Raw genomic sequence first — 11310 nt, 5'->3', positions numbered from 1 at the left:
TCAGTTTTCTCATCTGTAAAGTGGGGAATGAATACTCGCTCTGCCCACATCCAGGGCTGCGTGCCCATCATTTTCGATGAATGCTTTGCAAACCGTAAGGCATTGAATACCTATTGGCTTCTCAGTGCAAACACTGCCCTTGTTTGGGACAACCTGTGTGATTCCGCAGATCTGTACTTTGGCCTGGTCAATCTGGACCTGGAGGTGGGGCGAGGGGCCGGGGCCTCGAGAGCCCTGGGATCCAGGCACAAAGCTGGGACACTGAGAAGCACCCGGAAGCTTGCTGTCACATTTCTGCGCACCAAGTCCTGAGCCAGACCAGGAGCTGGGAAAGTGAAGGCTCTCCTCTCTGAAAGGGGTCTGCACTTGGGGGCAATGCTTTTACTTGACGTTGATGTGGGGGAGACAGATACCCTAGGAAGTGTCCCACGGAGGGAATCCATGGTGGACGCCACAAAGTCGACTTCCTATCTCTCTCCTGGCTGCTCTCTCTCCTGGGCGTGGGCTGGTGAGTAGAAAGCTCCCAGGGAGAGCCTGAGGCAGGTGCTCCTTCCAGAGACTCAGGACGCCGGTGGCCGAAAGACTTGCTCCCTGATGGCAAAGTGCTGTCGCTCAGCCTCTAAAAACAACTTGGACAGGAGGAAAAATTGAGTTAGCTGGAATGAGAGGTTGGTCAGGGGAGGGCTTGAAGGGGGACCCTGGTGATTAAGTTCAACCGTTTCCTTTTTGCGGGTGTGGGAGAGAAATATTTCTGAGTGTGCCCTGACCTTTTAAACTTTAGCCTGCTTGCTAATCTGGTTGGAGCCCAAGTTCCTCTTCTAACCACAAAAGTCCTTTGCGCTCTCCCTGGAAATGTGGAGCCTTGCCATTACCCACATCTGCCAGAACCTCCCCTCTGTAAACCTTGCTTGAACCTTGGTCCACGTTAACCAACCCTCTTCCACGTACGGAGGCAGCTTGCTAAACAGACAGCGTTGGGCGCAGTTAATAATCTTGTCATTTTTACCTTGTGGTCTTGTATATCTACCTCACCCATCCAGTTAAATTAAATTACCATCAGTTTCTTCCCTGCCAGGGTGAAGATTAATGGCTCTTCAGCTCTCCCCTTAGAACACATGCAGTCGTCACGTCCTGAAGAGAAATGCAGCGGCTCATAAATTATGGGCTGTCGTCAGAGAAGATGGTGGGTACCTCCAGAGTCCTCCTGGGTTCGTGGGGGTTTGAGCCGAGCATGTGCAGGGTCAGGGATGGGCACCGGGTCGCCGCGTCTGTCAATGCTCAGGTTTCTGACAGGTGCAGAGGAGGGCGGGGTGTTGGGAACAGGGGACGCGCACGGTCACGGAGCAGTTACTGCTGTTGAGGCCCTGGAAGTGTGGGAACAGGTGGGTCTTCTCCCAGAGCAGACGGCCTTCTAGCTGGTTTCTAGGGGCAGGCACATTTGTTGTTACCAATGTCACCTCCAGGGCCTGTTTCTGCTGTCCCAAGGACTTGTCTCCTGACTCCTCAGAAAGCTTGTGCCCTCTGCCCATTGAATGGGGCTTTCTAGGTTGTGTCCCGAGCCCTCACTTAGCACCTGTGGGGCTCCCGGGAGCTTTAAAAAAATCACTGTACCCCCAACTTGAACTGGCCTTGCAAAATGTGTAGCAATGTAAATGTCCCCCCCTGCACTCAAGGATCCCCGTCCTCTCCTGCTGGCCACTTGTGGGGAAAGCTTGCAAAGTCATCAGTGGGAATGAACTCAATTTTATTTTAACAGAATGGATTCGTGTTGCAGTGCTCACTCTTCTATTGACGGATTGGGTTCTAAAGAGACATAAAACGTTTTATTTATTTATTTATTTAAAAAATTTTTTTAAATGTTTACTTATTTTTGAGACAGAGAGAGACCGAGCATGAATGGGGGAGGGTCAGAGAGAGAGGGAGACACAGAATCCGAAGCAGGCTCCAGGCTCTGAGCTGTCAGCACAGAGCCCGATGCGGGGCTCGAACCCATGAACCGTGAGATCATGACCTGAGCCGAAGTCGGACGCCCAACCGACTGAGCCACCCAGGAGCCCCGACATAAAAAACGTTTTAAAATAGAAATCTTACTGATACCAAACGTCCTTTCTAATGTTCCTTAGAAGTAAAACCAAGAGTCCAGTTGGTAAAGCAGTTCCCCCGATCCGGTCTGTGCCATTGGACGATTTCCCTCATTTCCTCTCTTGATTGTTAAATCTCAGAGAAAGACTGACCTTGCTAATGACGTTCACTCTGTTCTATGCACCGTTTCCACTGCTGGTTGGGTCCCTCTGAAGGCAAAACTGGTCGCTTTGGGGAAGTGGGCCCCCCAAACCCGAAGAACCAGTAGCTATTGTTTCATCCCTTACTGGTCAGCGAATACCCCACATTGTAATACTATACAATTTTAATCAGAATGCACATAGATTGCATGTGCATTCTATGCACATGCTGTGCAAAGAGCCGTGTGAAGAGCTGTGCGACCTTGAGTAAGTCATTCATTGTTTACCCCTTCTGTCTCTTCGCATGTAAAACGAAGCTACAAAGAGCCTGCCATATTGCTTTGTCGTTTGAGTAAAAGAAAGTTAGGAAAATGTCTGTAGTCGCAGCGCCGCTTCGAGGGACTTACACGATCTTCATGAGTTGTTTTCCGTCCGAGGGGTGAGTGGCATTTGTAGAGCATGTCGCCTTGTACGAGGGGCTTGATATGCACTGTCTATTGTCGGCTTCTAATTGCTGCATGTATTGTTGTAGGGATAATTATTTACCCCCCTTTCCAGAGAGTCATAGTAACTAACACGTATTGTTTTCCATATGCCAGGCGTTATTGTAAGCAATCTACATGCTTCAATTTATTCTAATTTTCACAGCAACCTTGTGAGGTATAGACACTGTAATTGTTCCATTTTACAGATAACGGCGTCAAGGCGCGGAGAAGTCACGTGTCTTCGCCAACATTATATACTAAGTGATAGAGCTGGGCGTCCCATGCCGGTGGTTCGGCTCCAAAGTTGTCGCTTGCAAGGTGCTAAATTATACGACTAGGGTAACGACCAGCCAGTGAAAGCTCAGGTCCTATCTGGAATCCCAAGGCTTTTCTTTACGCGTGCTACCTCTTGTTTCCCTGATGCCCGGGGCGTTTCTAACTAGTGTTAAAAATCGTTATGAGAACTGTACGTACGTATGGTACATAAACGCACACTTATCTCCATGTATTTAGACAGCGTTCCTCAAATATGCTTGTACCGAGACCCCAGCAGACGCTTCCCATTCAGATTAGAATGAGAAAAATAGTGATAAAGGACCTCAAACTGGAGACCTTACCATCTTGACTGTCACCGTTTATGCTGAAATGTGCACTGTTTTCAGCAAGAAGTATGATCCCAGTTTTCAAAGGTCAAATAAATCACCTTTAAAGTCGTGAAAAGGTAAACAGACTGATGCCTGGACAGCTTTCCTGAGTTTATGAGGTCTTCTGGCAACAGGGATATACAAAAAGCCCCATCAATCACCCCCTCCCCATCCCCACCTCCCGGAGCATTTATTCCTGGGGGGAATCACTCTACCATGAACAGTAATCTCCCCTGAAACTATTATTAGGAATATTAAATCAAAGGAAAATAGAACCCCCCAGAGTAAACACACTGCTTCAGAAAAGCATTTCTCCTCTAGCCAAATTCTAAAACGTGGCTGTGATTCAGGGAGGCAGGGGTAGGAGAATGGGGGTGGGGAGGAGGAGGTGCGTGAAGGGAGAATGGCAGAGGACGGTCGGGAGACCTCTGGGGCAAGCGGGCGCGATGCGATGTAAACAAAATTGTTGTCACAGAAGAAAACTAATTGTGCAGCGCCCACAGTGCATTTGACTGCCAATCCGTTTCCACTTGGCTGGTGTCATCTTCTAAGTCCTTTAAAAGGGCCCTACACACCTGCTTCCAGCACATTCTCAGGTTATACGTCTATATATAGAGCTCACTGTAAACCTACAAGCCATCCTGGAAATGACTATTCCGTACAAGAAAATAAATGTCTTTTAAAGACCTTTTCATCAGAGCACTTAAATTGTGTGCTATTATTTCGAAGGCATGTAATGAGAGCCTGCCTGGTGTAACAAAAACCCTTTAAAGGAGTGATTATAGTCGCGCCTTGCGAGCCGCCCCAAGGATGGATGGATGGAGCCTTGACCGTAGAGCGATATTGAAGTTCATGCCAAGACCCTTTGGGGATTTATTCTCTTCGCCAGTTTTTCTTCTGGGTGCAGTAACTGCCCCAGATGGGCTCTTTCTTCTGGAGAAGCTTCCCCAAGTTTAGAGGCATAGTGGTGTTTTCTTCCAGTCTAGATATCCTTGGGGCATTTGGGGAGGAGGCATGCAGAGTGCTTTAGAACTTCAGAAGAACCTGATTCCAGAATTTTCCTTCTTTCTTTCTTTCTTCCTCTCTTTCTTTCTCTCTCTCTCTTCCTTCCTTCCTTCCTTCCTTCTTTCTTCTTTCTTTCTTTCTTTCTTTCTTTCTTTCTTTCTTTCTTTCTTTCTTCCCTCCTTCCTCCCTCCTTCTTCCTTCTTTCCTCTTTTTCTTTCTTTCTTTCTTTCTTTCTTTCTTTCTTTCTTTCTTTCTTTCTCCCCCCCTCCTTCCTCCCTCCTTCTTCCTTCCTTCCCTTCCTCCCTCCCTCCTTCCTTCTTTCTTCTTTCTTTCTTTCTTTCTTTCTTTCTTTCTTTCTCCCTCCTTCCTCCTTCCTTCCCTTCCTCCCTCCCTCCTTCCTTCTTTCCTCTTTCTTTCTTTCTTTCTTTCTTTCTTTCTTTCCTCCCCCTCCCTCCTTCTTCCCTCCTTCTTCCTTCCTTCCTTCCTTCCTTCCTTCCTTCCTTCCTTCCTTCTTCTTTCTTTCTTTCTTTCTTTCTTTCTTTCTTTCTTTCTTCCCTCCTTCCTCCCTCCTCCTTCTTCTTTCTTTCTTTCTTTCTTTCTTTCTTTCTTTCTTCGCAATAGACAAAGGGGAAGGGAAGGAGGGTCAGGAGGGAGGGAGCAAAGATGAAAACTGGATTTCTTCTAACTCTTGCTCCTTTTGAAATCAAATGGTGTTCCATTAAATCAATCTCATTTACCTTGGATTTTTGATCCCCTTCCCCCACTTTTTTTTTTTTTTTGTGGCCTGGGATTTGTCTAAGTCAAGCTGGAGAGACCACCAAGTGTTCTCATCAACCAGAGACCTAATTGTAGTCATTTATTATAGTCACTTATCTGATAGTAGCTTCATTATCTCTGATAGTTTTACAGGGACAAAATCCACCAGGCATCCAATGGAGTGTATAAACATGTTACCTTGTGACAGGGTGTCTGTTACGTACTGTCAACACGAACTGGCCCCAGCCACATATCTGCAGCTTATATGAAGTAACGATGAGTTTAATAAGCTCCAGTGAAAGCTGTAATGTAAACATCGCATCAGGAGTGTTTGCCTTGTCAGGCCTCTTAAACAAATAAAGGTGATGGAGAAGTACAAACAGAACTGGACTGGAGCCTAATGAGATGGCCATCGGGTGGCTGCGGCAAATTCCTCTGCTGCTTCACCGCGGACTCCGTGATCATCACAGGCCACGCGTTTGAAATCAGAATACATTAGAAGGGACGCCTCCTGGAAAATCTCTTCAACGGGAGCGCACCCCAAATTCTGATTTGAGGACTTGGGGGGAGTTTGCCGGCCACTGGGAGCAAATACGTGCTGAAACGGGTACTGATTTCTCAGGATTATCGTCTTCAGAAAATATCTAGCGAACCACTTGGTTTTGAAAGGCACCACGTTCAGCATCATACAGCCAGCATTTCACGGACCCGTCCCTTTTGTCGGCAAAAACTCACGTGTGATGGGCAGTCGGTTTGAGTTTGGCCCCCTCAGAATAAGACCACGACCCAAGCTATTAACAGATGGAAGAGTCAGTGGGCTGCACAAATCAGAGTACTCCAAGTTATTCTTAAAAGATTTTTTAATGTTTATTTTTGAGAGGCAGAGCGTGAGCCGGGGAGGGGCAGAGAGAGAGGGAGACACAGAATCCGAAGCAGGTTCCAGACTCTGAGCTGTCAGCACAGAGCCCGACGCGGGGCCCGAACCCAGGAACTACGAGATCATGACGTGAGCCGAAGTTGGACGCTTAATGGACTGAGCCGCCCAGGCGCTCCCCCGCCCCCCAACTTATTCTTAGCTAGCCCCACTCCTTCGCTGTGCCTCCACGCAAATACATGGCTATTTGCAGAACCTTACAACCTTAGTTGGGAGGAGGGTGGAAGGGTTCCTTGCCCAAGCAGGCAAAACTTTCCTTGTATCCACGGGGAGAGAGGGCTGTGGTCTGAAGGAAGACCAGCCTCCTTGGCTTCCTCAAAGTCTTCCGTGATCCCTGTCAGTCGGGATTCACTTCATTCTTCTGGGATTAAAGTATTTCTTCTCTTTGACTTTAAAATGTAAACAGCTCTGGAAAGTGAGCCTATTAACCCCTGATTGACAAGAGTGGCCAGTTTAAAAGGAATCATCACAGAGGCTGGGATTTAGCTCTCAGCTTGCTACCTCCTGCTTGGGCAAGACTTGAGAAAGTTCCTTCCCTTCTTTAGGGCTCAGTTTCTTCATCTGTAAAATGATTTTTTTTTTCCAGAGTATTTTGCGGAGTAGCAACCAGTACCCAATAGTGTGCCTGCTGTTCTTAACTCAATGAGCCATTATTAGCTCACCTATTCGAACCATTCTGACAGAATGAGACAGCAAACAGGGGGGATTTGATGGCACAGGAGGGGTTCAGAGGAGAAAACTCCAGCAGAGTTTCTCAAAGGGTATTCCGTGGACTGGTGATTCTTTCTTTGTTAGGTGTTATTAAAAAGGGGCAGTGCGGCCAAATGCATTTGGGAAAGGGAGGTTAGATAAGTTTCTCTAATACAAGACTTCTCAGAGCCTTCGGTAATGTGTCTTACAAATATCAAAGGGGGGAATTTAATATGTAAACATATTTAATCGTGAGTTTTCTCTCTTTAATATTTTCTTGACGATAAGTGTTCCTTAGAGTTCCCAGTTGGAAATTCCAGCCTAGAGCATCAGGTTTTGTTTGGAAAGTATAGGTTTTGTTTGGTGTTGCAGGTTTGTTTGGCAGGTACAGGTTTTGTTTGGTGGTCCTCTGTGTCTGAGGGTCGTGAAGAAGATCTGAATCTAAGGTCCCAAAGTGCAGAGAAGGGGTAAAAGGATAGTACCTGCCGAAAGTGAGGGGACGTGCCTAGGAGGTGGGAGAGAACCGAAAGCAAACACTATCATCTTAAGGGTTATAATGAAGGCAGCTCAGTGCGTATTTGAAAACTGGTCGGCAACACTTAGAAGCCACCCATGGGGCTGCGCGCTGCCATGGGAAAGAAATGCATTTGGGAAATACTGGGTTAAATAAGTTTTCTTTTAATTGCAAGACTTCTCACCGATGTGCGTTGTCGATCTCCAAGAAGTGCACGCAAGCCCTTTTGGGCACAGTCAGGTGACAGGCAAATCAGGACAGGGAGAGAAGGAAGCCAGGAGAGGAGGGGAAGGAAATGAGGTGAATGACCTGGGCATGGGGGAACACCTTGGGGCTCTTCTGTGACGTCGCCGCCATCATTTCCTCGGTCTGACTTCTCTGTGGGTGTGGGAGCTGTGCCCTATTCTCGCTCCAGACCAAGATGGGTGGAGGGTCCTTTGAATGCACTGGTCCGGTTCTGTGCTTCTGCCCAGGCACGGCCCCAGGACCTACAGACTAGGGGGGAGAGAGGGAAAGACCTTGGGTGTGGCAGGATCACCCTTCCTGACCCTCAGCTTTGTCAGTGTCGAGGATAATCTTTTGCTTCCTAAATTTTGGCTGAATTAAATAGAATGTAGGTGGAATCTGAGAGGAAGACAGAGCCTTAGCCTTTTCCTCTCCATGCCTTGGAGCAGGATCATCTTTAGAGGTGTAAAATTATGTATGTAATATACCGTATGTTTCTCTTTAAATGAGAAAAATGGAGATTTATGAGACAACACTAAGAATAATATTAATGATGACCAGCATGTCGCCTTGTTTTAGTAACAGAGGCAAGTGTGGTACAACTTAAAGTCCATCTACCGTCGTCCTGTGCCATGAGTTTAGTTCCTCTTTACCTTCATTTCTAACAACTTTCCAGTGGGCAGAAATCCCAAGCCCTTCCTACCCAGATACTCCTGCCTCTCTTAACAGTTCATGTAGCATATGTCATCTGAGGAATCCTTTGACAAAGCAGCAATGCTTTTCAAATATAAACTTGAGTATTTAAAAAAATTAAAAAAATTTCTTAATGTTTATTCATTTTTGAGAGAGAGAGAGAGAGAGCATGAGTGGGGGAAGAGTAGAGAGAGAGGGAGGGAGACACAGAATCCGAAGCAGGCTCCAGGCTCTGAGCTGTCAGCACAGAGCCCGACGTGGGGCTTGAGCCCACGAACTGTGAGATCATGACCTGAGCTGAAGTTGGCCGCTTAACTGACAGAGCCACCCAGGCGCCCCTAAGTTTTAATACTGATAAAGGACTTTTTACATGCCTATGACCACAAGGGAGGGTAGAACTTGAGTTGGGTTGAGTTGAGAATTTGTAGTGAGTTGGAGGCCCCTGGGTCACTGTGTCTTTTTATTTTTTTTTTATTTTTTTAACGTTTATTTATTTTTTGAGACAGAGAGAGACAGTATGAATGGGGGAGGGTCAGAGAGAGGGAGACACAGAATCTGAAACAGGCTCCAGGCTCTGAGCTGTCAGCACAGAGCCCGACGCGGGGCTCGAACTCATGGATCGCGAGATCATGACCTGAGCCGAAGTCGGCCGCTTTCACAGACTGAGCCACCCAGGCACCCCCCTGGGTCACTGTGTCTTGAAGCACACGGTACATGCTCAGGATGGCTGCACCCAGGGTACAGCGAGGGGCCTTCAGAAAGGGCAAGGTTTTTAACAGGGCTGTGGACAGAATTGTGTCCTAAAATTCATGTGTCGAAGCCCTCGCTCCATAAATCACTGTATTTGGAGATGGGGTTTATCGGGAGGTGATTAAGGCTCAATAAGGTCATCAGGGCGGGGTCCTGACCCAATAGAATCAGGATCCTCTCTCTCTCTTTCCGGGCCAGGTGAGGACCCAGCTAGAAGGCAGACATCTGTGTGCACAGGAAGAGAGCCCAAATCAGGAACCAAATTGTCTGGCATCTTGATCTTGGACTTTCAGCCTCCTTCTGTTGTTTAAGCCCCCCAGTCTGTGGTATTTTGTTTTGGCAGCCTGAGCTGACCAACACGAGCAGAAAAGCTGCAGTTGGCTTCTGAATTTTGCCTTGAATTTGGCATTATCACTTCCAAGGGAGCTTTGTCTTATCCATGCTGGTCCTGAATGACAATAGGAAGAAGGGGGGGGGGGTCCTTTTTGCTTGGCCTCTTCTCAAATTCTTTCTCCTGCTTTTCTTATTTAAGAAGACACAGCTCCAGGGGCGCCTGGGTGGCTCAGTCCTTTAAGCGTCTGACTTCAGCTCAGGTCATGATCTCATGGTTCCTGAGTTCGAGCCCCGTGTTGGGCTCTGTGCTGACAGCTCAGAGCCTGGAGCTTGCTTCAGATTCTGTCTGTCTGTCTGTCTCTCTGTCTCTCTCTCTCCTGCCCCTCCCCTGCTCGTGCACTGTCTCTCTCTCTTTCAAAATTAAATAAACATAAAAAAAAAAATTAAAAAAAAAAAGACACAGCTCCATAGACATATGTCCTTTTGGGGTGTAAGAGGGGAGCTCTCTCTCTCCATCTGTTTCCTCTCTGTCCCTGCTCCACTTCTCCACTATTTTCCATTACATTCAGCCACCATATCTCGGGCCTATTGTAGAGGTTCCAGGGACACACCGATGCTTTGATGTTTGGGTAACATGTCATGTTTTTAGAATGGCAACGAGAAAATATGTGCAGGGGCCTTTCCCCCACAAATGTCAAACTACCCATACTTCCTAGCAGGAAGCCCTGGCCCATGCCGTGGTTTAAGACTCAGGAAGGACATCTGTGATGAGACAGCTCAAAAAAAAGCAGATGGTTGTTTGAGTTGCTAGGAAACGGAGTTGATTATGTATTTGGAAAAAAATACAGCGTATATTTATATATGGAGATACACTCAGCTAATTTTGATTCTTCTTAAAAAAAATTCTTTTTAAATGTTTGTTTATTTCTGCGAGAAAGAGACAGAGCACAAGCCGGGGAGGGGTAGAGCAAGAGAGGGAGACACAGAATCCGAAGCAGGCTCTAGGCTCCGAGCCGTCAGTGCAGAGCCCTAGGTGGGGCTCGAACCCACAGACCATGAGATCATGACCTGAGCCAAAGTCGGACGTTTAAACCTACTGAGCCACCCAGGTGCCCCTGCTCAGCTAATTTTTTAGAAAATTCGTTAACTCATGGCGGTGAGCATACACCCTGCTGTGCCACTTGAATAAATAATTGAGTTTGCTGGTTTCTCGCGATTGCTTGTCTCTTCTCAGGTCCCCTGTTCGCCTCGTGCTCAGTCAGGGAATAGCCCGAGTGACAGCTGAAGAGCTGAACCATGAGAGAATTGTCAAAATTCCCGTAGATTAAGAACCATTTTTGTGTGGGGGTGGGCATAAAGAAATCAAAGATGGCACTAAGTGCCTCCTTGGTCCTCATACGTGGCCAGTCAGGGTCCAAACGACTTATTTTTAACAGCACAAACTGCTGACTGTCTCCAGAGAATTAGAGTTTTCGCTGGAATGCTCAGGAGCAGGGCTGAGGGCAGGGGCGGGAGAGAGGAAAACTTGATGTCCCTGGCAGCTGGGCCACCACACCGATTTAGATTTTGGAAGCCTCGCAGCAATTAGCAGATCACCGTGCCATCTGTAGGCACTAATTGACTGGCCTGGCCACCTGCTGCAGAGGGCTGGCTTCATTTGACAAGTGGCAAACGAGATTACAAGGTCAGATGGCAGCAAAGACCGCTTCAAGCCCCTCCCGGACACGGAGTGCCTGTGACGCGCCAGCCGTTGTGTGCCGATTTTGTCTAAGCTTTGTACCGAGGATCCGCGTCATGAAAGCGTTATGTAGCAATACAGGCTATTACCGTTCCCACTTTCAGATGAGAAAACCGGATCCCCGAGTGACTTGCCCACGGCTGTATGGCTTCCGGGTAGCAAAGCTGGGGTAAATGCATCGGTCTGCCCTTTGGGACTCTGCCAATTTGCCAATGTAAGAAAGGTGAAGAACCTTTCCTTTCACGGGGCGCAGAATTAATGGAAGCCCTGTGTTTCTTATTTTGTGAGGTGGGAAGTCCGGAGGGAAGCAAGACACACTTT

General features: G+C 47.5%; 1 long non-coding RNA gene across 6 annotated transcripts in view; it reads left to right on the top strand.

Annotated features, from left to right (window-relative positions):
* The first annotated feature begins 214 nt into the window (after positions 1-214).
* Positions 215-11310, top strand: part of LOC109276607 (uncharacterized) — a 71562-nt gene continuing 60466 nt past the window's right edge. For 5 of the 6 annotated variants that reach the window (XR_002084753.2, XR_002084755.2, XR_002084756.2 and 2 more), the window contains exons 1-3: positions 215-508; positions 1076-1183; positions 2540-2661. This is a non-coding gene — a long non-coding RNA (uncharacterized LOC109276607). The remainder of the gene's footprint in view (positions 509-1075; positions 1184-2539; positions 2662-11310) is intronic. The other variant, XR_002084752.2, reaches the window with a different exon arrangement.

This window comes from Panthera pardus, unplaced genomic scaffold, assembly GCF_024362965.1.
Source record: "Panthera pardus isolate Hobbes unplaced genomic scaffold, ASM2436296v1 HiC_scaffold_21, whole genome shotgun sequence".
NCBI lineage: Eukaryota > Metazoa > Chordata > Mammalia > Carnivora > Felidae > Panthera > Panthera pardus.
This window is presented reverse-complemented; position numbering and strand designations above follow the sequence as displayed.